The following is a 25346-nucleotide window of genomic DNA, read 5'->3' as shown; positions in this document are numbered from 1 at the left end:
GAGGACCGACCCCTGAGGAACTCCACAAATGAGAGACCTCGCGGTCGACCTCTGCCCTCCTGTCAACACCGACTGCGAACATCCCTGGAGATAGGAGGAGAACCACTGCAAGACCGTGCCTCCCACTCCCAATCCCCTGAGACGCCGCAGCAAGATACCATGGTCGATGGTATCGAAAGCCGCCGAGAGGTCTAATAGGACTAGAACAGAGGAATGTCCCCTGTCCCGAGCCCTCCAGAGATCATTCACCAGCGCGAGCGACCAATGCCATCTCCGTGCTGTACCCGGGCCTGAAACCCGATTGGTATGGGTCTAGATAATCCGCTTCATCCAGGACCAGAGGGAGCTGATGCACCACCACACTCTCAACAACCTTCGCAAGAAAGCAAAGGTTGGAGACCGGACGAAAGTTGTTCAATACAGCTGGGTCCAAGGCAGGCTTCTTGAGGAGAGGCCTCACCACCGCCTCTTTCAAGATGGCTGTTCTGTACCAGCCTGCTACCAGCCTTGCAGAAAAGGCAACCCCTTTACAGACGGCAAAAGGCTGGAATACGTCTGCCAAATTTATTACACAAACAAAACATGAAACAAGATACCGGAGCTTTGAAACACTTATCGGAGCGGTTGCTTTCAGCAAACCAGCCCTCCCCCAAACATTCCCTTTATAAAGAGTTCAGGGCGTGGCCTCTCTTTGCCTCCTTTCGAGAAGTCCCACAGCCTTCCTCTGCTTGCTCCTACTTGACTGCCTCCTGCATCGGGCGTCCTTGAACAGGGCCAGCTGTGGGTCATCTTCATCCACACTGTCAGGCTCACACAGCTGGGTCTCCACCAGGTAGGAGGGGCCTGGCTGGGGGCTCTGCGGAGCCTCAAAGCCATCATCAGCAAGTTCTTCAACACCCCCCTCCTCCCCCTCATCTGAGTCATCCGACCCAACTGCTGAACCCACAGGCTGACCCTGAATCACAACAACGGCAGGGAAGCTACCCTCACTCAAAGAAGCCAATATAACTGCCTGGAACCAGCTGCGTGTCCTCTCCCGGGCTGCATAGACCAGCCAGGAAGGGCACGGGTCCAATAAACATGTGGTGGAGCTCAGCCTCCCCATAATCCTGTCCACTTCCTCCGGAGTCACAGAATCAAACTCCTCCCAGGTAAGAGAAGATATATATATTGTGTCAGTCACTTTCACATTTTTTTTAATTCCCATTTATATCCCGCCCTTCTCCGAAGACTCAGGGTGGCTTACAATTTAAAGCACAAATCAATGTGCTTAGCAATAGCCTTCATTCTATGTATATGCCTGCTTATTAGGGCTTTCGCCCCCCCCAAACCGGCATTATTACAAAGTCAGCTTATTGCCCCCAACAATCTGGGTCCTCATTTTACCTACCTCGGAAGGATGGAAGGCTGAGTCAACCTTGAGCCTGGTGGGATGCGAACCTGCACTAATTGCAGGCAGCTGGTGTTAATTAAGGAGGCATTAGCCCACTGCTCCACCAAGGCACATTGTAGGCAATGCCTCAAAAGCAATTTAAAGACAAGCACAATTGCCTTCCCTTTCCACTGACCTCATAAAGCTGAGAACAAGTAATTTTTGTGGAATGTAGTGTGGATTTCCAGGAGGCAGGGTGCAAAGACATTGAGGTTTGTGTGAGAGAAAGAGGGTGAGGACAGCTGGCCCCTAACAGTTCCCAGAGTACAGGCTTCATCTAGATAGAAGGAAGATAGTTCCTCCCTAGGAGTTCTCAGATTATATCTTTAATGATACAAGTACATTGTTTTAGTTTGGCTTTAAAAAATCAATTGTCCGATTAACATATAGAAAAGCTTATAAAGCCCATTTAATTTTTAAATCATGAGTATATATAAAAATGATTGAACATCTTTTCATATGAGATTGCAACTCTATTATACATTAATTAAGCTGCTCAGTAAAAAAAAATATAAAATATATTTGTAAAATACATATTTTGTTTAGATCCTAAAAATTGAATGTTTCTATCCTTGTGTAATTTTTTTTTAATTTGCTTGATAACATACATTTAGTTGTCTGGTCTCAAAGTTTTCCATACAAAACATTTTCCATTGATATTATTGTTTATTCTTTAAATTGAATTATAGCATTGGAATAAAGTTCAAGTCCTTGTGTGGTTTGTTCCTGCTGATCCAAATATTGTTATAAAAAGGAGAAATGGTAAAAATAAATATTTTTATTAAATTTGAAAAATCAATAAATATGTAGATCAGACTGGTTTTGATAAACCACAAACAATTGGAACCTTTTTTGTATTGGTCAAAACTGGTGGTTCTTAATAGTTTGCATGTTTATGATACATATAACAAAACACTGCAGTGCAATCTCACTGCAGTACCTTTTTACAATTGCTGTTAAAATCATAGATATATTAAAAGACAGATATATTACAGGACAGATTTTAAACAGGTTGTTGTTCAGTTTTAGTATGATCTTACATATGTCCACTCAGAAAGACCTCATACTCTCCTAGGAAACTAGGCAGAAGATTACAGCCTAGTTATGTTTACGTTTTAAAGGGCAAATCATTATACTTTCTTCACAGCTTCTATTTTCAGAGACCAGATGAAACTGATATATGGAGGTGAAGGGAAATGCCCAATATTTCTGGCTCCTTATTGTTTTGTCCTAAAAGTCCAGCAGCTGTTTATCCGACAGAATTGAATATATAAATCAGGATTGTAATTTTATTTGCAATTATGTCAGCAACTGAAGGATAGATGTGCATCCCATTGGAGCTTAAACCTTGAAAGTCAGAAAGAAAGAAGAGACAATTGAAATTCATGAAGTAGAAGTGTTGTTCCTGGTTTCAAAGAGATCAATAAATATATTTTAAATGACATGGATTTTGAATCATTTATTTGCTATGGTTGTATAGAGAATAAAAACCTTTTTCTAGGCAAGAGAAGGATGGCACGGTGGCTCAATGATTAAGATAATGGGCTTGTCAGCTGGAAAATGGGTAGTGAAGATTCAAGACCCGAGAGCCACACAATGGGGTATTTCCAGTCATTGTCCCTGCCAACCTAGCAATTTGAAACCATGCAAATGCAAGTAGATAAATAGGTACCACTTATTTATGCTAGCCACATGACTGCAGAAATGTCTTTGGACAGTGCTGGCTCAATGGACTTGAAACAGAGATGAGCACCACCCCGTATAGCTGGCAACCACTAGCAGAGTAAAATCTGCAGGGACTCCTTTGCCTTTAGCTAGGCAAGAGAACAACCAACTGTGACTGTATTTCAAGGAGTTTTGTATTTTGGTGCCATTCTCTAACACTATGCCATTAAATTTCTTGCAGCATTAAAACTCTGCAGCTATATTTAGAGACCAAGCTCCAGTTTAATAAAGAATACTGAGTGTGAATTCCAATCTAAGTGTCAACTGAATAGTCCAATATTTCCCATATGAGTTTAGTTGGCAATGAAGTTTGAAAGGAAACCCATGCTGTCAAAATTTGAATAGGACTACTGGATTGCATTTCTTTGCTGACACCTAATCATCACATTTTGCAGCACAAATCTACTAGCTCTAGGTTCAGGATCATATTGAGTACATGTTAAAATTAAATTCAGAACAAACGTTTGCTTTATATATGTAGATATTTATAAAATGACATTACATCGTGACATCAGAGTAGACTGGGCTTCACATCTTCAAGCATCTAGGCAATTTTACCTTTATTTATAGTCAATTCTTTATTTATCTATAATCTTTGTATACTGCCCCAATCACTAGGCATCTGTATGGTGCACATGAAAAAAAATCATAAGAATTACAATATAATCAATTATAATGAATATGGTTCTTATCATGACAGAATCCTTGAATGGTGAAGGAAAGTTGTTCTGCTGTGTCAGGTTTTTCTCTACCTGAGAAAAGCATCCTTGGTGCTTTCTGAGCTTGGCTGCTTTCATGCAGATGTTTCATTACCCAGACTAGGTAATATCATCAGTGCTAACGCTTCATTCCTCATTTCAATTCTGAGCTACAAATATTCTCCTTAATTTTTTCTACCTCTGGAAACCCCTTGAATAAATCTTGCATATAACAAGGAAGCACATGAAATGTTTCAATTTAGATCTGCCATTCTTCTTATTATCCCATTTTCTTTTGACTGCTCTTCTAGTTCTCTTTAACAGACAGTAATTCTGATAATCCTTTAGCATCTTTTATTACTGATACCTCTGCATGGAATTTCCTACTTTTCAACATTTATTGTACACCTTTTCTTATGATGGCATAAAGTTCTTATCTTACTGTTCATGCTGTTGCTCCATATCTGCCCTATCCAATTGGATATCCATGAGATACCTGTTGTAGGTCCATATATGGATGATTTTGATACCAGAGGTCAATTTGCCTCTGGCCATGGTGGGTCCATATTATAGAACAAATGGCAGCTTGTCTTATTAAGAAGTAAAGGTGGTAGGTGTCTCAAAGCATGGATGATGTATTGGTTCTCCTAGTCACTTACTCTCACGCATTTGCCCTTTTTCCCCTCTCTAGTTTAATTATTGAAATCATATGTTGCCCATTTACAATGTTATTTTCAACTTTACAAATGCTTTTAATGGAGTTTAGTTCACAAATGTCATTGTAGTAAATGCACACATACACTCATGGGAGGCCTTGATTAGCAATGTCCTTTCTCCCCTTCCCCTTCCCTTTTATCTTTCATTTTCAGCTGATTGTGAGCCCACAGGCAGGGATATTATATAGTTTAACCTATCTATCACACTTGGTATATTTTAAGCTGTTCTAAAATAGTAAATAATGAAGACTATTGTGCTGAAGACTGATTTCAGTGCAGTACAAATTTCCACGCAGCTGCAGGTTTCATTTACATCAGCAAACTGCAGAGTATTACACCCCAAATTTTTATTTATCTTATTTTTATTTAATTCCATTTATATCCCGCCCTTCTCCGAAGACTCAGGGCGGCTTACAAACTTAGCAGTAGCCTTCATTCTATGTATATGCCTGCTTATTAGGGCTTTCACACACACCCCCAAGCGGCATTATTACAAAGTCAGCTTAATTGCCCCCAACAATCTGGGTCCTCATTTTACCTACCTCGGAAGGATGGAAGGCTGAGTCAACCTTGAGCCTGGTGGGATGCGAACCTGCACTAATTGCAGGCAGCTGGTGTTACTTAAGGAGGCATCAGCCCACTGCTCCACCAATGCACCCCAGGAAATCCAGATGCATAGATCAATTGCTTTTCCTTTTCTTAACCAAGACGTGGACCCTGTGTTCACTTACCTGCGTACTAAGATGCTGTCATATACAGTATGTCCCAAAAGTCCTTTTCGAGCATTCAAGGTATATACGTAGCAGGGGTGTTTAAATTGCCAGCCCGCGGGCTAGATGCATCATACCAAAATACCAAAATTGCACCCACCCCACTGCTGGCAATGGGAAAAAAGTCACGATACGTCGTGACATGTCAGGTGACATTGCGAGTTTGACACCCCTGGTCTATAGCAATCATTTGGGAGGGAGGGACAGCGGAAGGGAGGAGCAGGGGAGAAACACTCACTTGAGAAGTTTGGAATTTGAATTTATTCACTGCTGCTTCCATCCCCTCCGTCACTTACAGTTATCATTTCAATGAGGTAATCATCTTCCAAAGGTGCCAGCTGCTCAGTGAACGTAATGTTTGTTTTTAAGATGTAAGTGGTGCTTTGTCGATTTTGCCTATATAAAAAAACCTAAATATAAAAGGAGAGAAGGCAGAGCTGGTTATATAGGTTCCTTTTGTTTATATAAGGTTTTTCATTTATGTTCCGTTTATTTTTTTAAACTTCTAAAAATTATTGTTGTTGCAATTCATGAAACAAGCAGCAAATTTAACAGATCCCTCTAGGCTCATCCTGAGAAAAAGAAAACCCGCTCTGTTCCTCTTGCTTATAAGTATGAACTCAATGGCGCTGTAAGGAGAAGTTTGCAGTGCCTTCCTGATGTTCACACAAAGGCACATTTATTTGCATCAGCATCCTAAGCCATCACAAATATATAAAGATAATACTAGCCCAGTATTTGGATCATATCTGCATGCACATTTGTCACATTTTGAAAATGTGCTCTGGACATCACTAAAAACCAATTGTGTTGACAGGAATCATCACAACATGTTGGCAGTGTGTGTCCTTTTTGTCTTTGTAAGTGAAAACCTTTTCTCTCCCCAGTGACTGTTACGCCTCACCCTGTTTTCACTCTTTCAATTTTCTCTACATTAGACTGTTTTCCTACTCCTATGGATGTTTTCCTACTCCTATGGATGTGTATGAAGTAAATCAGTGTTCCAATTTTTGGTCCGTACAATATTTGTACATAAGTTGAAAAAAATACCAATAATGAAAGCCAGAATGAAGGTGATGAAGGTAACAATGTTTTTGATATGTTAATTATCTATTAAACAATGGAGATATTTTTAAGTTTTATTCAGATCCATAGGAGCCATATGTGATCTGGAAAGTTTCACAATTTAGTCACCTATTTTGCTCATTAACATTTTTTGTTTTTTGTTAATGTAAGCAACAGCATACAACAACCTTCTCCGATTGTGACATGCTTTGACAGTGTGAACGTCTAACTCCCAGATATTTTTTAAAACAATAGTCATGTTAATCAGAGAATTCTAGGAGTTAGACTACACAGGTCAAGGGTACTCAGATTTGACAAGGTTACCCTGTTATCTCCAATTGATGCAGTAAAGTGGGATAGCATATTTTAATATATTTGTGGGTGATTTTCTGTAAGGATATTAACAACCACAACAGAGAAAATGCTTCACCCCCTTTTTAAATTAGATTCCTCTAATTAATTATGGGGTGTGGGTAAACAAGGAGCACAACTTTGTGTCAATAGTTTATTCCTACAAACAGTTGCCTTAGTGTTTAACACCTGGAATTAGTTGCATACATTGCCATTATAAAGCATCATCAGCAAAATAGAAAGCCTGAAATCTGTTGTCTGCTGGCAATAAGTACAACCAGTGAATATTTCTTTTCTGGTCCCAAAGAGTTTGTGGTCACTTATCTCCTCTGGCATCAAGCTTTCATGAGCTTGGGTTTTTCCAGGACTATAATTCCTAGATTTCCCAGCCAGCATGGGTAGTTCCACAACAATTGAATGATGCATCAAGCTGAGAAAAGCTACTCTGCCTAGAGACTTCTGAAAAAATATTTGCATTTTGAAACAGCAGCATTTTGTCTCATTATTTCATAATCTCTGTTTTCTTTGTCCTCACTTTGACATAGATTTTTGCAAAGACAAAATGCATTTATTTGTACTATCTGGAATACAAGCTAGCCAAATGTTATTATGTAACTTCATAAATTTCATACTACATGCTGCTATGTAGTAAACAACCTTTTTTTAAAAAAAAATAAATAGATCAAAACAATTACAAGAGAGATACTTACTTAATTCAAAATACTACTGCTTTTGTAACGTTTATCATGACAAACTTACTTTGTAGCCTAGGACATGGGACTCATTTTCCATTGTTTGCACCCGGTCTCAGTTCAAGCATATTTTTGAAGTGGTCAGTTGCCAGACTATGTTTGCTGGGCACTGACTTGGAGCTATGAAAAAAAGAGCATCATATTCATGAAATACTCATTTTCAGACTGCAGCTGATGAACAGCTGACCCAATTGATGCAAAATCATCTGAGTTACAGTAAACCAAGTCACTCTTGGAACACTTTCATCTCAATTGTTTTTGCTGTGTAAGATTATTTCTATTGCTGTTCAGAACTGGGGACATATTATTGATATGGAAATTGCATAAAGTATGTGAACTGCTATCATTATTGACCATTAGTTCAGCAGTTAACTTCTTTCAGTCCCCACCTGTTGGGTTTCATTAAGAGATTCACATACTCTTCAACTTTCAATATCTATCAGGCAAGAAATTATTACTTGTGCTGACATCCTTTCATGGGGAAAAGATTTCATCCTCATTCCTGGCTTTCTCTTACATTTATTCTTGCTTGGACATGATGGAGAGAGTTGACAGCATCTACTGATTGTCCCAGAAGAATAGGCTACAAGGGCACAATAAAATTATTCAAGCATCTGGACCATTCTAACTCGGCACACTGTGGATTTAACTATGTCTCTTTTAGGATTGAGAATTTTTTAAAAAGCATCTTGATAAAGAACTAACAAGGAGAAAAATTACTACTGACTGTAATCATGGCAGATCTAAGGAGAATTGCTTCCTGCTAATCCATGCAGCTGGGAAACTAAGGAAGGGAACAATGACTGCAAGTTCTGCCTGCTTTTTCTGGTCAATATTTGGAAAATAAATGAAGGAAGAGGAACTTGGTTTTTTTAATTTATATTGGCATGGTGTGTAGGAAATTGTTCCTTCTAGGAAAATGCTTGGTACGGCAGAGTGCAGTAGGTAGCAGCAGGAAATCTCCTACAGCTGGATTTAAGCTGACTTGAAGATAGATGTGTATGGTCTAATATTAAGCTTGAACTAGCAAAGTCTTCTGAATCTACCTACTCCCAAACTCTGTCTGAATGCTAGTTTTTTATGCAGTTGTGTCTGCCTTTTCTTGGGATTCAGTCCAAGTTTAATTAATGCTAAACTTTTATTTAATCATTTGTACCAACAATTGAAATTAAAACAGCATGCCTTTTTGTAAATGTATAGATACTTATATCTTAAAGTATTTCCAGCATTTTCTACATAGTTCTAGGTTTAGGTTTTTTTTTTAAAAAAAAACCTTATAAAATTGGACAAGACAAAATCAGCTAAAATGGCCATTAAAATAATTCCTTTTTGTCCATGTGAAGACTGACCACAATTTTACAGCTGGAAAAAAGAAAAACAATGTGTATAACTGCACACATTATACAATTGTCCCAAATTATATAATTTATAGTTTGTATATGTTTTTCCCCCAAGGATAAGGCTGACTGACAAAATAAATATTTCAGATTCATTAATCTCATAGCAGATAACTTGGCATAGGATGGCTGCTTGCACATTATTTAAATAAAGAAAATGTAGAGTTTTATGCATAGTTACACAAAGTTCCATGCAAGACATACACACTCACTCCCATATATACCCTGAGGGTGTGTGTGTGTGTGCACATGCAGATCTATCTGTTATTTAAGAGATTGTACAAATACCTTCATTAAAATAAAATTATATAAAAATAAAATAGACCACAGACTGAGATCAAGTTGTTTTTGTCGATGCCAACAACGATAGCCTATGGGTAAGCCTCCTGCTTCCCACTTAATATTAACTGCAATTGGATCAAAGATAGGAGATCATCCAGAACTAGGACATACTGTTATCCAGTTCAAGCATAATCTCAGCCAGTACAACGTTCCTGTGAAATCCTTATCAATTATTCAAAACTGTCCTTGTGAGTTCATGTAAATGTCTATGGAGATTCTCAGTCATCCAGGTCATGGTTGTTCCAAAGGTACCGTTCAAAAGGCAACTGGATTTTCTTGTTTTTTTTCTTTGAAAACTCATGTAATTTGTCAGCTGCATTTAGCAGCAGATCAGGAGGAGTAATATGCTGTTATATAACCAGGCAACCAAGGGAATATTTATTGCAGATAAGATACTATATAAAATATTCCACATTTCTTCCAAATGCATGGGATTTAGGAGTAAGTGAAAACATTGTGGAATTTCTAAATACAAATTGATAAAGTCTTGGCTTATCACCCATCAAATTTAACTGTAGTTGAAAAGACAAAAAGTGTGGATGATTAATGTTACAACACCAGGAGAGTGTTAGAGGACAAAGAATTGGAGAGGATCATAAAGTAACAAGATCTGAAAATCAAAATTGAAAGATTATGGCATAAACCAGTTGTGGTGATCCCAGTGATTACAGGCACGCTGGATATCATAATCCCCCTCCCCCAAAATTGGACACTGCTTAGAAAATATGCACATTAATAAAATTTCCATCTGTTGATTACAAAAGTCTGTGCTGCTTGGATACACATATATAGTACCTCAATACATTATGACATCTAGGGAAGAGCTCAGTGTGTATGAAGGACAACACCAGCTAAAAAACTGGCAGCTGTGATTTCATATTTTTCTATATATTAAAATAATAAATTTGCTGCCCAACTCCCAGTGATTTGGGGCACTCTACAAATTGTTTAAAACATTTTGGAATAAAGAAATAACCCAAAACACAAAAATAACAAAGAACAAAAGAAACAAAGATGGCAGAGAAAACAAACCCAGTTGGGGAACATCAGTCATCCTCACCAAAGGCCTGCATAAAAGGCCAAGTCTTCAGGGCCACTTAAAACAACAGTAGCGTGAGGGTGTATTTCAATTGCAGGGAAAACCTCATTCAAGAGGGTAGACACTTTTGCAGAGGTAGACACTGGTGCATTTCTGAGGTCTCAAAAGATAACTTTGCTTAGTTGAAAGAATACCAATCCCTCAATATCTAAGTGGCCATGCAGTGGCCATGCAGATGCTATTAAAGACAGTCAGTCACTCAAGTAATCAGAACCTATGCCATGCATGGCTTTATAGGCAGCAAAAAAAACATCTTGAATCACACCCAGAAGAAAATTGATAACCAATGCAGTTTGTAAAGCAAAGGTGTTACATGAGCATAGCAAGGCATCTCCCTCACTGCCCATGCTGCTGAATTCTGGACCTGTTGAATCTTCTAGGTGGTTTTCAAGGTCAGCCCCATGTCTAGTATGTGGCAACAGTCAAACCATGAAGTGACCAGGGCATGAATGACTGTACGAATGGCCCTCTGATCCAGAAAAGAGTTAATAATAATAAGGTTGGAAGTGACCTTGGAGATCATCTAGTCCAATCCCCTGCTCAGGCAGGAAACCCTATACCATTTCAGACAAATGGTTGCCCAGTCTCTTCTTAAAAACTTTCAGTGCTGGAGCATTTACAACTTCTGGAGGCAAGTTGTTCCATTAGTTAATTACTCTAACTGTCAGGAAGTTCCTCCTTAGTTCTAGGTTGCTTCTCTCCTTGACTAGTTTCCATCCGTTGCTTCTTGTCCTGCCTTCAGGTGCTTTGGAGAATAGCTTGACTCCCTCTTCTTTGTGGCAGCCCCTGAGATATTGGAACACTGTTATCATGTCACCCCTCATCCTTCTCTTCATTAAACTAGACATACCCAGTATGTCTAGTTCAAGTGGCACACTAGATGAAACTGTACAAAGGCATTTCTGGCCACAGTTGCCAGTGGCTTACCAAGCAGAGCTGTGAGTTCAGAAAAAAACTCCACATTTTGTACAACTTTTGAATAAGGAAACTACCCTATCCAAGGGAAAACATGGATATTTTGAAGGCTCATGTTATGCCAGTGAAAACCATATGAATTCATTAATACTTTAAAAGAGTCTGGTAAATAATGGCCCAAAGCCAGCTGAAATGAATGCACACCTAATTCCTTCCTAGATGGTAAATTTCTTATACAGGGTTATAATAAAATAGCAACAGTCATTTTCTCCTAAAATGTTTATCAATAATAAAATAAGTGCATGCCCAAAGGCCATAGCAAACAAAAAGAGTACTCTGCTTCTTTTTCTTTATCATATTATTGTTAGATGCTGAAATTTCAAACGTTAGAAACACACTTTTAAACTCAAGGTTGCTAGAAATCCCAGCTGTAAATGTGATCAAGCCTTCAATATGGCAAAAAAAAAAGCTTTTTGAAAAAAAGCATTTGTTATCAATGTTATTTCTATTCCCAAATTATATACTGTATGGAACTAAGTGTCAATTTCAACGCTAAGATGTTTTGTTTCATGTAAATTAAAAAAAATATTCAACCAAAGCCTCTGCAGAATCTAATGGACTTGATCACAATGAAGAAATGAGCTTTATGACTCAGGCTCCACTCTGTCTGTCTGTCTGTCTGTGCAACATCATCATATAAATATAAAAATGGGTGGAACTTGCATTATGATGGCACACTATTAGTTTCATAATTTGCCCTTCCCCAGGGACACCCATTTACTGTCTTTGCTATACTGTCCTATTGGAAACTTATACTCAAGAATTAGATGCCCAAGACACAAAATAAAGGAAGGTTTCCTTTTAAAGTAATTGACTAACACAAAAATATATTTGATAATTTGAGTACTACAAGTATTATCTGAGAAAAGAAGCTATTTTTATTTTAATAATATCCATATCATAGCTTGTTTTTCAAATAACTTTTTGAATGTTACTAGATGGCAAAGATTCTGCATTTACTTGTGCTTTTTGGTCCTTAGTAACTAAAGATACTCACATGATTTTTTTTGTAGTTACATTCACGAGAACACTGGATGGACCAGTTCCAGCTGTGTTGTAAGTCCTCACTGTGGCAAAGCACATGGTATTGGCCTTAAGACTGGTAATGTTTTTTTGCTGTTATGTTGCCATTAACTCTATCTTTCCTAGTTGTTGAGTGTTTGGAATAATTCATCCAATATAAGACCTAAAGTTTAATAACAAAGAGAGACTTTTTCTCCCTCAGTTATGACAATTAAAGTTGAAAAATTAAGCTTCAGAAGGAACAAATAATTTTATAAATGTCATCAAGATATAAAAACATCTTACATCACATATTACATATAAATTACATGGAAGCACACTATTTCATTTCCCCCCTTTTTTAGATCTCCAAAGGTGGAATTGTTTTTATCTAGGCAGTTATAATTAAATAGCCATTCACTTCGACCTATTTTGAGTTCTAAAAAATGTTTGATGAGAATTAATTGGTAGTCTATGAACTACATTTGCTATTCTAACAACAAAGTCATTTCCCAAGTGTGGATTACTCCCACAAAGTAGGAGGTAGCAGCCAACTTGGCAGAACACCAACTTTTGAAGAACTAAAAATAAAGATTAGGGGAGGGGAAATCCTTACAGACACAAGAAGATCCCAAAATACAACTGAGGTTTCACCCTGCTTCTTGACCCTGAAATGGCAGCTTGCCGTGCCTGAGAAAAATAACAGAAAATGATTCTTTCTAGCTGTCATTGGCCCCAGGTATCTGTTAGGAATTGTTGTGCAGAGGTCTCCTTGTGCTACCAAGGAGTTGCACAGACAAGGAAGGGTACTGAGAGCAGTAAGAGTCACACAGTAACCACAAGAGTACACTGAGTTGTGAAAGAAAAAAGTACTTTACTTTTGAGGTTGTGTAAAAAACAAAAATGCACGGTCAAAAATAAACAGTCCAGGTCATACACAATAGTAACAGTCCAAGGAGTACTCCAAATACAAAGTCTTCTTACCGGTCCAGAGATCAAATACACAGTTCAGGTTTATCACAGTAGTAAACCAACAGTACAGCAAAACAGTAATAGTAGAGAGAGCAGTGAATTCAGAGAGAGAGTAGCTACATTCCTAGCTCCCTCTTATGGCCATGAGAACACCTACACACCCATTGGCCAATTAACATCCTAAAGTCACAACATCATGGTTTATATAATTTCAACCCAACTATGTAGGCTATCACCATATGCCTAACAGTATCTATAGAAATTATGCCTTTAGTGAGATGCAGCAGATTAAAAGCTGTAGTTACTGCTACCTTACCTGTCCTCTTTCTGATGTTAAGTACAGGGTCACCTTGTTAAACTAACAGTTATAATCTTAGCATTTTGCATATATAAGAGAGCACTATGTTATATTTCAAGAAATAGGACTGTATGTTTTCACACTTTGAATTCTACCTACATTTGCAGTCTTATTATTTTGCCTCCTTAATCAGTTGTACAGTGATTCATCCCTGAATCTGGTATGAGCTCGTTCACCTTATCTTTAATCAACATTCTATGTAAGATCTGTGTAAACTTCCAGCCTTTGTTTTTCGCTTTTTGGCATGCAAGAAACCAATACATTTCCCCTCCCTCCCTCCCTCCCTCCCTTCTTGCAAAAAAGTTATCTATCTATCTATATCTATATCATCTATATCTATATCGATGTTAGTTTTCTACCTGTAAGAAGATAATGAGATGGAAACTACTTAAGCTGAAGAAAAGATCAGTTGTCAAAAGTGAAACCAGATGGTGAAATAGCACACTAGAGCAAGAACAAAGACACATGTGAAATTAGTGAACAGGCAAGGTTATTTTAGAGAAAACAGCAGATGGGTACAGATGGGAAGCATGTATTTTGGCTGAGAATATTTAATAGGTTTTCAACAACAACACCTCATAGCCAAGAATCCTTCCAGTATGTCTGGCCCATGCAAGAGGGTTCCAAGAGACTTCCATCTCAGAAGATGAGAAGCTTGGTACTGAAATGCCAGTTGGTGCTATCTGAGGCTCTAGGAAACAGTAGAGGAACAGCAAAATTTGTTATTTAATTTTTAGTGGACTATTCCTAAAATATTGGGAACATAGTTGCATAGTTGTTAAACTGGAAGTTAAAAGAAACTTCATCATAGCTCTCCTGAAATAATAAGATTTATGACTTATCATCCATAAGATTTATGACTTAATTCAAAGACTTCCTGTAATATTAAGTATTAAACCACTGCAGTATCATGTGCATATTGCATCAGCTATATTACTGAGAGCATTTCAGATGGGTTTCCAAATTCTGTTTCATATGACAGAAATAGATAAAAATATGAGATATGTACTACTTTGCTTACCATCCTCTCCAGAATACACAAGAAATACTGGGCTCAGGGTGCCTATTCCTTCATGATTAAAGACACCCACTTTTACTTCAAAGGGAAATAATGATGGGATGCTTTTATTTCTGTAGATATAGTTTGATGCCTCAACTGAAGTCACCACTGCTTTAGTCCAGCTGAAGGAGCCAAGGGGCTGAAACATAATAAGGTATCCAAATCCTTCCCCATTTTGTAGTTCTTCAGGAATGGACTGTAAGAAGCATAATAATCACTTTTAAAAGGTTTACCTGCTCTCTTCATCCCATGAAATATTTTAGGTGTATTGACTTGGTTGACTGGGCCTTGAATAGAAAATGTTTATTCCACCAGTCAACATAGTATTGAAAGTAACAATTAAAAGAAAAATGTATTGAGACAATTTAGAGATAAAAGATCTAATCAGTACCATACTTTAGCAAAAGGGAGAGAGAAGGGCCAATGGAAAAAATTGCAATCCTCTATAAAGTGAACCAAAGCAATTAAGATCTGAAACAGTATTTCTTTATTAAAACACCCCATAAGAGTGATGGCAGGACTCCAAGCCAAACCGACTGAGACACCTGACAATAGATTGACAAGGATAATATAAGAAATAGAAAATTGTATGAATAGTCCCAAATAACTAATTACCTTATGTAGACTAGAAAAAAACAACCCTCAACTCTAAATTAGCAATAAGGTGGTCAACCAGACCCAGTCTAGGCATTTTGATCTTGTTATTAAGATATACATAAAAGGTAAAGGTAAAGGTTCCCCCGCACATGTGTGCTAGTCATTTCTGACTCTAGGGGCCGGTGCTCATCTCCATTTCAAAGCTGAAGAGCCAGCGCTTGTCCGAGGACGTCTCCGTGGTCATGTGGCCGGCATGACTAGATGCCAAAGGCGCACGGAATGCTGTTACCTTCCCACTGTAGTGGTCCCTATTTTTCTACTTGCATTTTTACATGCTTTCGAACTGCTAGGTTGGCAGAAGCTGGGACGAGTAACAGGCGCTCACTCTGTTACGCAGCACTCGGGATTCGACCCGCCAAACTGCCGACCTTCTCATCGACAAGCTCAGCGTCCTAACCCACTGAGCCACCACGTCCGTCCAAGATATACATACATACATACATACATACATACATACATATGTTATATTTTAGAATGAAATAATCCTTTTCCATACTACTTGCCAAAATGCAAGTGCATACCTTATTATCTGGTTTCTGCTTCATTACCCTGGGTCGCTTTATTCCATAATCAATGAACATCCTTATTCCCAATAACTTTCTTACTTCCATTCAGTCTTCTGTCAGCACAAAAGACTTGATTTAAAAATTAAAGTCAGTCTTAACTAAGAAAATCAACTTTTCAAGAATTTTAATTTTTAAGCTGAAAAGTATAATGATTATCTTAGATTAAGGTGGATTCTTCTCTCCTTTCTGTTCGACACACTTTGCCATCTTAAGTGTTTAGCTTTGAAATCTTACAACGGAAAATTAAAAATGCTGCATGAACACACTTTCATACCATGTAAAATGAAATCCTCGGTGGACTCATCTAAAATGTTTAGTTTATGAGAAGTGAAGGGTGATAGATTCCAAACTGATACTAGTCCAGGTCTCAATCTGCTTAGGTTTTGTTTTTGTTTTGTTTTTAGATCATTCAGGATCAGCTAGTTTTTACTGCCTTCTGTCACTATTAGCATCTAAGTAATTATGAATACTGCTGTTTACTCTTGTCTGAGTCTTAAGAGATAAAGAAGTTATACACTACCAATATTTAGTTTATTTATATCCATAATTTATTGGATTGTTTATTTTAGTTTTTCAACTTGAAATATTAGTTGGTAAATGATGGATGGCTAGAAGTATGTGTGTGTGTGTATGAGAGAGAGAGAAAATGGGCATCGTTTATATAATTTAAATTATTTCTGATGCTTCTTTAATCTCAGAATTCATCAGCTAGCTATTTCATCCATCATAGTAAAGCAGGATTATGGTGTTCTGTTGTGTTAGCTAATTCCTAGAAGAAAAAGCTTCACGTCAAATGCAAATTAATTTGGAGCATCTGGGGGACTCAAATGTTCTCTATGTTATCTTTTTTCTTCTTTCTGGTATAAAGTAGAGAGAGATTATGAAAGGATGATTGCATTGCATGACAGCAGGTATATTTTAAAAACTAATATTTACAATGTGCCCTTAATTTTGGGCCTATAGTCTATATGAATTTACATTAAAATATATAAAAGTGATTAAAAGGTAAGAATAAATATTTTTATATAGAACATTTCCCTTCACACCATTTATCTATTTTCTTTCTAATGAATCAAAATGCCCATTTTGTTCTGAGTTTTCCTTTCCTTTTTCTTGGCTTTACACACAGAAAGCAACTGTCACCTATCAAGTCAATAGGAATAAAGGACTAGCATACTTTCTGTGTTCCTTGTCACAGAGGAACATTTTTTTCTCAGAAAGATGGGTGTCATGTAGCTGTTTCTTAAAATAATACAGCTGAAATGTTATATTGGACTACTGCCACAGCTTTAAGTTATAAAATAAATAAAACAAAGTAAAATAAATTTGTCCTGAGTGCATATAATACACAGACTTATTTCATACATACATACCACTTGTCTATTCTTAGTTCTTCTTTTATTTATTCCATCAGAAAAGCCACAGCAACCCTCAGATATTTAGATTACAGTTAAAAACAAAGCAAAGCACAGAATTCCACTGGCTGTGGAATTCTGGGAATTGAAGTCCACACATCTTAATGTTGCCAAGGGTGAGAAAAATTACACCAGAGTAAGCAATGCCAATAAGCACATCTATTTTCTGTAGTGTTTGTGGAAAATTATTTGTCCTAGTTCTTTAGCTGTTTGCACTTCATTCATCTGACTGGTTTTTAAACTGGAATGTTCCTGATGCTGAATAGAAAGGATGCATGGTAATAAAACAAAAATCTGTCAATCCAGTTTCAGTGGAATTTAATCCTTTGGCAAGGTTGCCCTTACATGAAGACCTAGCTCTCCCGAGAAATCTGGATAACCAGCAGCAAGGTGGAGAGACTCAATTATAGTGACAGGATGTAGTTTTGGAAAACTTGAAGGACCAGACAGGGAATAGTACACTCCAGAGAAAATAGATCTATGTGGTTGCTAGTAATTGACCCCAGAATAATAATAATAATAATAATAATAATAATAATAATAATAATAATAATAATAATAATAATAATAATAATAATAATGGCTTTTTTTCTCATAGAATGCTCAGAACGGAGTTCCGGCACCTTTTTTGGATAGAACCTTGTGGGATAGGCAAGGCGGGTTGTATGACATGTGTGAGTACTGGCACCTTTTTCTTTTACAAAAAAGCACTAATAATAATAATAATAATAATAATAATAATAATAATAATAATAATAATAATAATAATAATAATAATAATAATAATTAGAAGAAGAAGAAGAAGAAGAAGAAGAAGAAGAAGAAGAAGAAGGAGGAGGAGGAGGAGGAGGAGGAGGAGGAGGAGGAGGAGGAGGAGGAGGAGGAGGAGGAGGAGGTGGAGGAGAAGTTGGAATGGAACTTGGAGTCCAACAACTTGGCTCAGGCAGGAAACCCTATACCATTTCAGGCAAATGGCTGTCCAGTCTGTTCTTCAAAACTTCCATTGTTGGAGCATTCACAGCTTCTGGAGGCAGGTTGTTCCACTGATTAATTGTTCTAACTGTCAGGAATTTCTCCTTAGTTCTAGGTTGCTTCTCTTGTTGATTAGTTTCTATCCATTGCTTCTTGTCCTGCCTTCAGGAGAATAGCTTGACTCCCTTAATAGCCTTATGAAATTTATTAAAAGAAATATACAACACAGGGTTTTAATTGTTGTGGCAATACAAATAGGAAATTTATAGACATTTTAAGGCAATGGGAAAATGTGTTTCTTGTATATGATTTTCTTTTGGACTTAAAAATGGTGGGGAGGAATGGAGTATACAGTATATACAATTTAAAGTATATATAAAGTATTTTATGTAAAAGTTATTCCTGAATCCATCAGTGTAAAATCCATAGCACTTTCATCTTACTAAAATTTATTCTCAGTGTATTGGTTCTTGTCTACCCAACATTATTTTTCACTTTTATTTCTATGTTTATATTGCTATCCATTCTGCAAAACATCAGATCCCTGCCATAGGAAGTATACTTAAGCCTGAAGAAAATCAAACAAAAGAATGAAGGTGAAAGTAAATGAGAAAATAATATGTGGATATTTTTTTTAAAAAAATTGCTCATAACTACATATTTAATTAGTCCCAATCTGTTGCTGAAATATAATTCGTAGAAGCTCCATCCAGGATGACCAAAGTTGAAAGATCAGTAATATGTTGCAATCAATCTGATGTTAACTCTAGGGTTAACATAAATAGACTTTCACCAGAATGATCTAACCCCAACCTGGCCTTTCAGTTCCTGTAATGAGGAGCTCAGAGGACATTTCAATAGAAATCAACTTTGAGCAGCAACTTCAGATCCAGCATACATATGTTTTAAAATGAATTTAAGATCAGTAAAATCTATAGATGTTGCTGTGAGGTAAACTATCAACAATCTCTGCAAACACTTTTCTTAAGGAGTGATTGATTTGTGTCAGCTCGAGCTATGTGAGAGCTGTTTTGATATAGAAACATAGTCTCAGAGAAGCCTGAAACAAATTTTCCCTAATATGTTTTAATATGTAATGGCTACAATAGAAGTGAAAAAGAAGCAAAGGGATGAACTTGGTCCCCCAGCTCTATTCTTACCATAGAGCAATAGAGTTGCTTATTTGACTTTGACAGGTAAAAATCACCAATGAGATATTAAAGCATGGAGATGTGGTGACATGTTCCCTCTGCAGTCCTCCTAAGCTTTTTTTTTTCTTTTTCTAAATTTTCAGGTATTCTACAGAACATTGTCTGATTAGCAGTGAGACATAACAAATCTAAATAATGGGAATGGTGCGTCAAGCTGTGAAGAATACCTATGATGTGGCATCCATTACTGCTTCTTAGCTTGTCTACCTATTCAGGAGGAGGGGAGGGAAGAATGGAATGTAGGCTTCAGACATCAGACTGCCAATCTGTGAGAACCAAGATCACTCAAGAGTTGTTTACTGAGAACTAAAATACTCTCTCATAATAATTGTCACATTGGACAATGTGACTTGCACTATTGGGGGGGGGAGACTCAATACTTTTAATGTACTGATTTTGGCACCAATTAAGCAGAACTGGTTTTCCTTTCATCTGTGCCAAAATGATGTGCTCAATAAAGTTTTGTGTTATAGATTGCATCATCTCAACTGCTTACTTCATTGGGTTCATCAGTTGGAATCTTGACATGGTGATCAAATGATCCCAGGATGCTGCAAAGGTTCTAACTACATGCCAGTTGCCAAGTTCCTGTATTTTGATCATGCAACATTGGGGATGCTGCAATGGTCACAAATGTGAGGACTGGTTGTAAGACCTTTTTTCATTGTTGTAATTTCAAACAGTTGCTAAATGAATGGTTGTAAGTTAAGTATTACTTATAACCACTTACTTGAACATGTGGCACTTATTTTTCTGTAGGTTATCACCATTGCTACAAAATTATCCACATCCTGAGCAACTATTTTATAGTTCTTGTATTACTATGCATTACTATCACTATACAATACATATAGTATGTAATATGTACAATGCACATTATTATACAGGCCTCAATATATCTTAACTTTCAATCTACAGGATATGCAACCTTTTCATTTTTGACAAATCTGTGATTTCTTTTACTGCAGGGTAATCTGTATTCATAAAAATAAATTTATATCTTATTTTTGGATGGAAATATGTCATCAAATTTTGCTGTTACCAATAACTGAGTGAATTACTTAGGAGATGCCCAACACAGGAAAAGTGAATGGGATGATTAACTAAAATGGAGAATTAAAATGAGACTTTTAAGCCAAGCACAGGTAACATTCCACTGTCCAATGAATTAGTTAATGCTCAATTAGGCTTGTGTTAAATAGATATTTACTGTATTTTCATGGGAAAGAAATGAATACCACTGCTCAACAAAAGCCTCAACTGGGTCATAGCTGAGAATAAGATGAAAATTTTCAGATAACTGCACAATTAATTCTTCCATTTTAATAAAATGAGTAATAGCTCATTTGCTTGCAGAAAAAGTATCAATTCATGATCAGGTTTCAGTTGGCAATGTAGAAGACAGACACACCATTTCCCCTTTTATTACCATCTGTTATACCTGTTTCTCTGAAGATGTCACCATTTAGTAAAGAGCTACAAAGAGCTTGCCTATTGTTTTTGGAACAGTTATAAAGCTAAATGGGTAGGGTTTATCAAAATCTCAGATCCTGCACAGTAAATGAAAGGTGCTATTTTATTTCATTATCTTCCAGGCAGGTAGCCCTTGGCTCATCACTGTAATGGAGCCTGCCCATTATGGTCACAAATTGTGAATATTGTTAAGCAAGGCAACCATGTCATGGCCTTGCTCACCTCTGCTCTCCCCAGTGCAGTAATATGTGATTATACAAGTTGTTAAACACAGCATAGGTGAGGTGTGGACCTGGGAGGCCTAGCACAGGCTCATGTCCACCTGACCTGGGTGTCCCACTCTGAGGCAATATGTGCTCTAGTTCCCACTCCTTGGGGTCTCCACAGGCTTTGGGCATGCTTCCCACTCCACTGGGTCCTATATCCTCCTCTTCCAACCCCCACTATTCACACACCTACTTTTGGAAGATCTGGGGAGCTTCATAGTTCACTCTGGTGAAAAGAGGAGAGGCTGCTCCACCTCTTGACCTCTCATTGCAGCCACTCCAAAAATGGTGTCTGTTTCTGAGACAGAACCACATAGCCTAAAGATGTTGAGGAGTGACCTGCCTTCCTTCCCTAACATGAGCAGCTGCTCAGCATCCCTACAAGTGAACAAGAGAAGTGGCATCCATAAGCTGCATGGCTTCACATCAGAAGCTGGCACCACAGTTATGCAAGCCACCCAGAATCACTGACAGTGAGTAGATGGCCATATAAATTTTCTTAAATAGGAATGAATACATTTTCAGAATGACAACAATTCATAAAAATAGCACCCTCTTACAGATAGTCTCATGTAGCCTAGGGAGGCCAAGGGGTAGAATGGGCTGCCCTCCTTCCACAGTGTGAGTTTTGGAGCTTCAATATTTTTCAAAAGATTGTTGACAGGAAATGGGAGGAGGGTATGGAGCCCAGTGGGATGAGAAACAAGCAACTAGCTATCAAATTCTTAAGTGATAATTGATCTACCGTAGTTCAGGAGTTGCAGCTGGTGACACATTCAAATCCAGATAGACACATTCCATTCTCAAGCAAGTTCAGTAAAACATGCCAAGTCAGCCCTCTTATTCATTATTAAGTCAAGGTATGCTTTACTAGAGGCCAACACTGCATCAAGCAGTAGCAGCAATCAAAGACTGGGTTACAAGCACTTTCCAGCAGCAGTTGTACATTTTCTCAAATTGGTCATATCACTGGAATATTTGATTGAATTGGTTAACACATTGGTCAGTCAAATTTTAAGTATTTCACATTTCTGAACAATATGGCATGTTGCTTAAATAGATCCATGGATGGTGTCATAGAGAATATATTTTTCTGGAATGAGGAAGTGAGGTGGGTTTGCTATCAATCTAGTAGCCAACTCCAGTGGCACATATACATGTTTGCATGCTTGTATTTATTTATTCGGACATAAAATTAGAAAAAGAAAATGTTGTTAATCTGGTAAAAATTAAAAGGACTAGAATGGATATATGCATTTCACTTTGTACTGTGATGGCAGGTGTTTGTTTTTAATCGACGTATCTACCTAGCAGCATTCACTGGGGCCATTAAACCAGTTAGTCTGACGAAAGCAGCCACAAGCAGCATTCAGATTCAAGCCTCAGCCCTTTGTTTGTGCATTGCTGTGTATCCTAAAAGCACAGAGCTTGGGGCATGATTGCATCATGCTGCCTTTGCTGTTTGAATGAAAGCAGCTGGAGCCTGCAAATATTTATGGATTTGCAAATGAAAAAATGTTTATATATATATGTTGCCTGTAAGTTAGTATTAGGTAACTATGCTAATACTATAAATTGTATATACAATAATATAAATGTGCTGATTAATATGCAATAAAATTTACTGTCTTTTCCTTTCCTTTCCTTTCCTTTCCTTTCCTTTCCTTTCCTTTCCTTTCCTTTCCTTTCCTTTCCTTTCCTTTCCTTTCCTTTCCTTTCCTTTCCTTTCCTTTCCTTCCTACATATCAAAAAACCATTCTGTACATCTGTACAAAAGTAAGTTTAAGGGAGTTCAATAAGACTTAAACTCAGGAAAATACATAATTATGTCCTGTAAAAATGTTTCATTGAAGAGAGATAATACCACAAGGCACTTTTTCCTCCTCACTCTCCTCCAATAGGTGGTAAGTGATCAAAGGAGAAGGAGAAAATTGTGACACCCTGGAAATCCTCTCCACTGTCCTGAGTTTTGTCTTCCATTATGGAAAGGTTCATATTGTAATTATTAGGCTTAAATTAATGTGAAATAGTTTAGATGCCAATATTTAGCTGAAAATGGGAAGAGAGTAATATAAATAATTAAATACAAATAAACCTCTAAGCCACTTATTGTGTTTCGAAGGTTACTGAAAGGTAAACCATTATGATTTAATATTATGATGGGTGAAACTGTATTTTAAGAGCTCTTAAATCTATCGGTAATATGTTAAGTAGCTTGCTAGATGCTTTAGTTCTTAGTAGCTCCGATGGTGTACTTGGTTCCACAATTCCAACACTATTAGCAGCTACAAATCGAAACTCATATTCAACCCAGGAATTTTGATCAACCACCATCACTTAAGAAAAATGAAAAATAAAAGGGTTAGAGGCAAACAATTTCTGAAAACAGCATAGAATGTAATCAGAAATGTGTACCTGTTGAAACTGCTTGCCTTCCAACTGTCTGAACTGTGTATGTGTGGACAGCATTGTTGTTTTCTGCTCTGGATTTCCAGTTCTGCACTACAGTTTTATTAGATACGTATTCAATAGTAACCTCTTTTAGTGGGCCAGGAATGCTTTATTGAAACAAAAGATCCATGTTATTTTAGCAGAATTGTTAAAAATTCGGTTGCAGTTTAATGTTTACTGGTGAACTTAGCACTAATGCACCTGATTAAAGCGGATTGTTTGAAATAAACATGGGAAATTCCCTAAGGGCTGAAACATCTTACATGAGTACCTACATAAAGTAGATTTGATTTAGAAAGATTCTTTTAAATCCACGTTTAGAACCTTCTTGATACTGAGGAAAAGCAATACTTGGCATATCTGAAAAAGAAGTCATGCTGACTAGGAGATGTAGTACAACAGTCTGCTTCGCTAGCAGTTCTCCATCATTCTCAAAATAATGCCATCTAAGATACAAAAAGGACTTTTCTCTCCACTTTTTTTAGGCAATCATACAAAATGATTCCCTTCTGTCTCTAGCCAAAAAGTCCCTCCAATGGTCTGGGGACTGAAAGCAACACACCAGTGTTTCATGACCTTGTCAACTTTAAGCTGTGTGGATTTCAATTCCCAGTTTTCCCCAGAGAACAATGGATTTTATAAATGAAATAAGCACTAAAATCCAAACTCCCATTTCTATTTCTTTCTGTTATTTCCAGCAGAACCAACTATTATCATATCTGCAAGAATACATGCTATCCTGTAGCTCCCTATCTTTTAATTGCTGTCTACAGGATATGTAAATTATTTTCAACCTACAGTAGGAACATGCCAAATTAAGTTTCCAAGATTTACTTTTGCCATGCAGCCACTATCAATTATACTTACCTATGTTCTTATCTTTTTCTTCACTGCTACCACTGGGAGTGGCTTTCTTTCCCAATCATATCTAAACAATTATATCTAAGCCAAATAAAAATTCAATTTCCCTTTCTATTGTAGTCTTCATTATATGATTCAAGATTATATTTTTGGCTCTAATTTTTATAGGTCAGCCTTTAGGGCAACACACATTCTCAATATAAGAGTCAATTGCCTATAGAACAATTTTTAGTTTCAAAGTAGGACATATATCTGAGCTATAGTTCATTAGTTATGCATATTTAATTTAACCAGCTCCTCCAAAATTTAGGGGTAGCATGCACTTCTATATAATTAGCTTAATTTTTATAGTTTATGGACTTACCCCTTACAATTATTTCTGGTGATGCTAATAAAGTGTCCATCAATGTTTGCACAGTGCATGATTTAGCTGAATATTTCTTATCATAAGATCCCCTACAGAATCCTCAGATAAAAAGAAAATTAATCAAACAGGATGTATTTCCCATAATGCATATTTTTGCAACTTGCTAAATATTAATAAAGACACAGTTTTTAAACTGAATTATACATTAGTGTCATTCAATTTTTTCATTCAGACACTTTTATTATAAATCCCACAAATAATGCCAACAATGAAAGCAAAAACTAAATGAATGTAAAGCAATAAAACTTCCATTGAGTAGATTTTGGAAACAGACTCCAAACTAAATCTTATGATCTAGAAGAAACATGCCCATGCAGTGTACTTTGGGGATGT

The 25346-nt window shown here is 37.1% G+C and overlaps 1 pseudogene across 1 annotated transcript in view; it reads right to left on the bottom strand.

Moving 5' to 3' along the window:
* LOC310634807 (contactin-6-like) overlaps positions 1 to 25346 on the bottom strand; it is a 185424-nt pseudogene that overhangs the window by 29223 nt on the left and 130855 nt on the right. The window contains exons 10-16 of the transcript in view: positions 25001 to 25052; positions 23501 to 23610; positions 14676 to 14910; positions 14230 to 14345; positions 12320 to 12508; positions 7517 to 7629; positions 5580 to 5751 (exon numbers count right to left, since the gene is read on the bottom strand). The product of the transcript in view is annotated as a contactin-6-like (transcript). The remainder of the gene's footprint in view (positions 1 to 5579; positions 5752 to 7516; positions 7630 to 12319; positions 12509 to 14229; positions 14346 to 14675; positions 14911 to 23500; positions 23611 to 25000; positions 25053 to 25346) is intronic.

This window comes from Vipera ursinii, assembly GCF_947247035.1.
Source record: "Vipera ursinii genome assembly, chromosome: 2".
Taxonomy (NCBI): domain Eukaryota; kingdom Metazoa; phylum Chordata; class Lepidosauria; order Squamata; family Viperidae; genus Vipera; species Vipera ursinii.
This window is presented reverse-complemented; position numbering and strand designations above follow the sequence as displayed.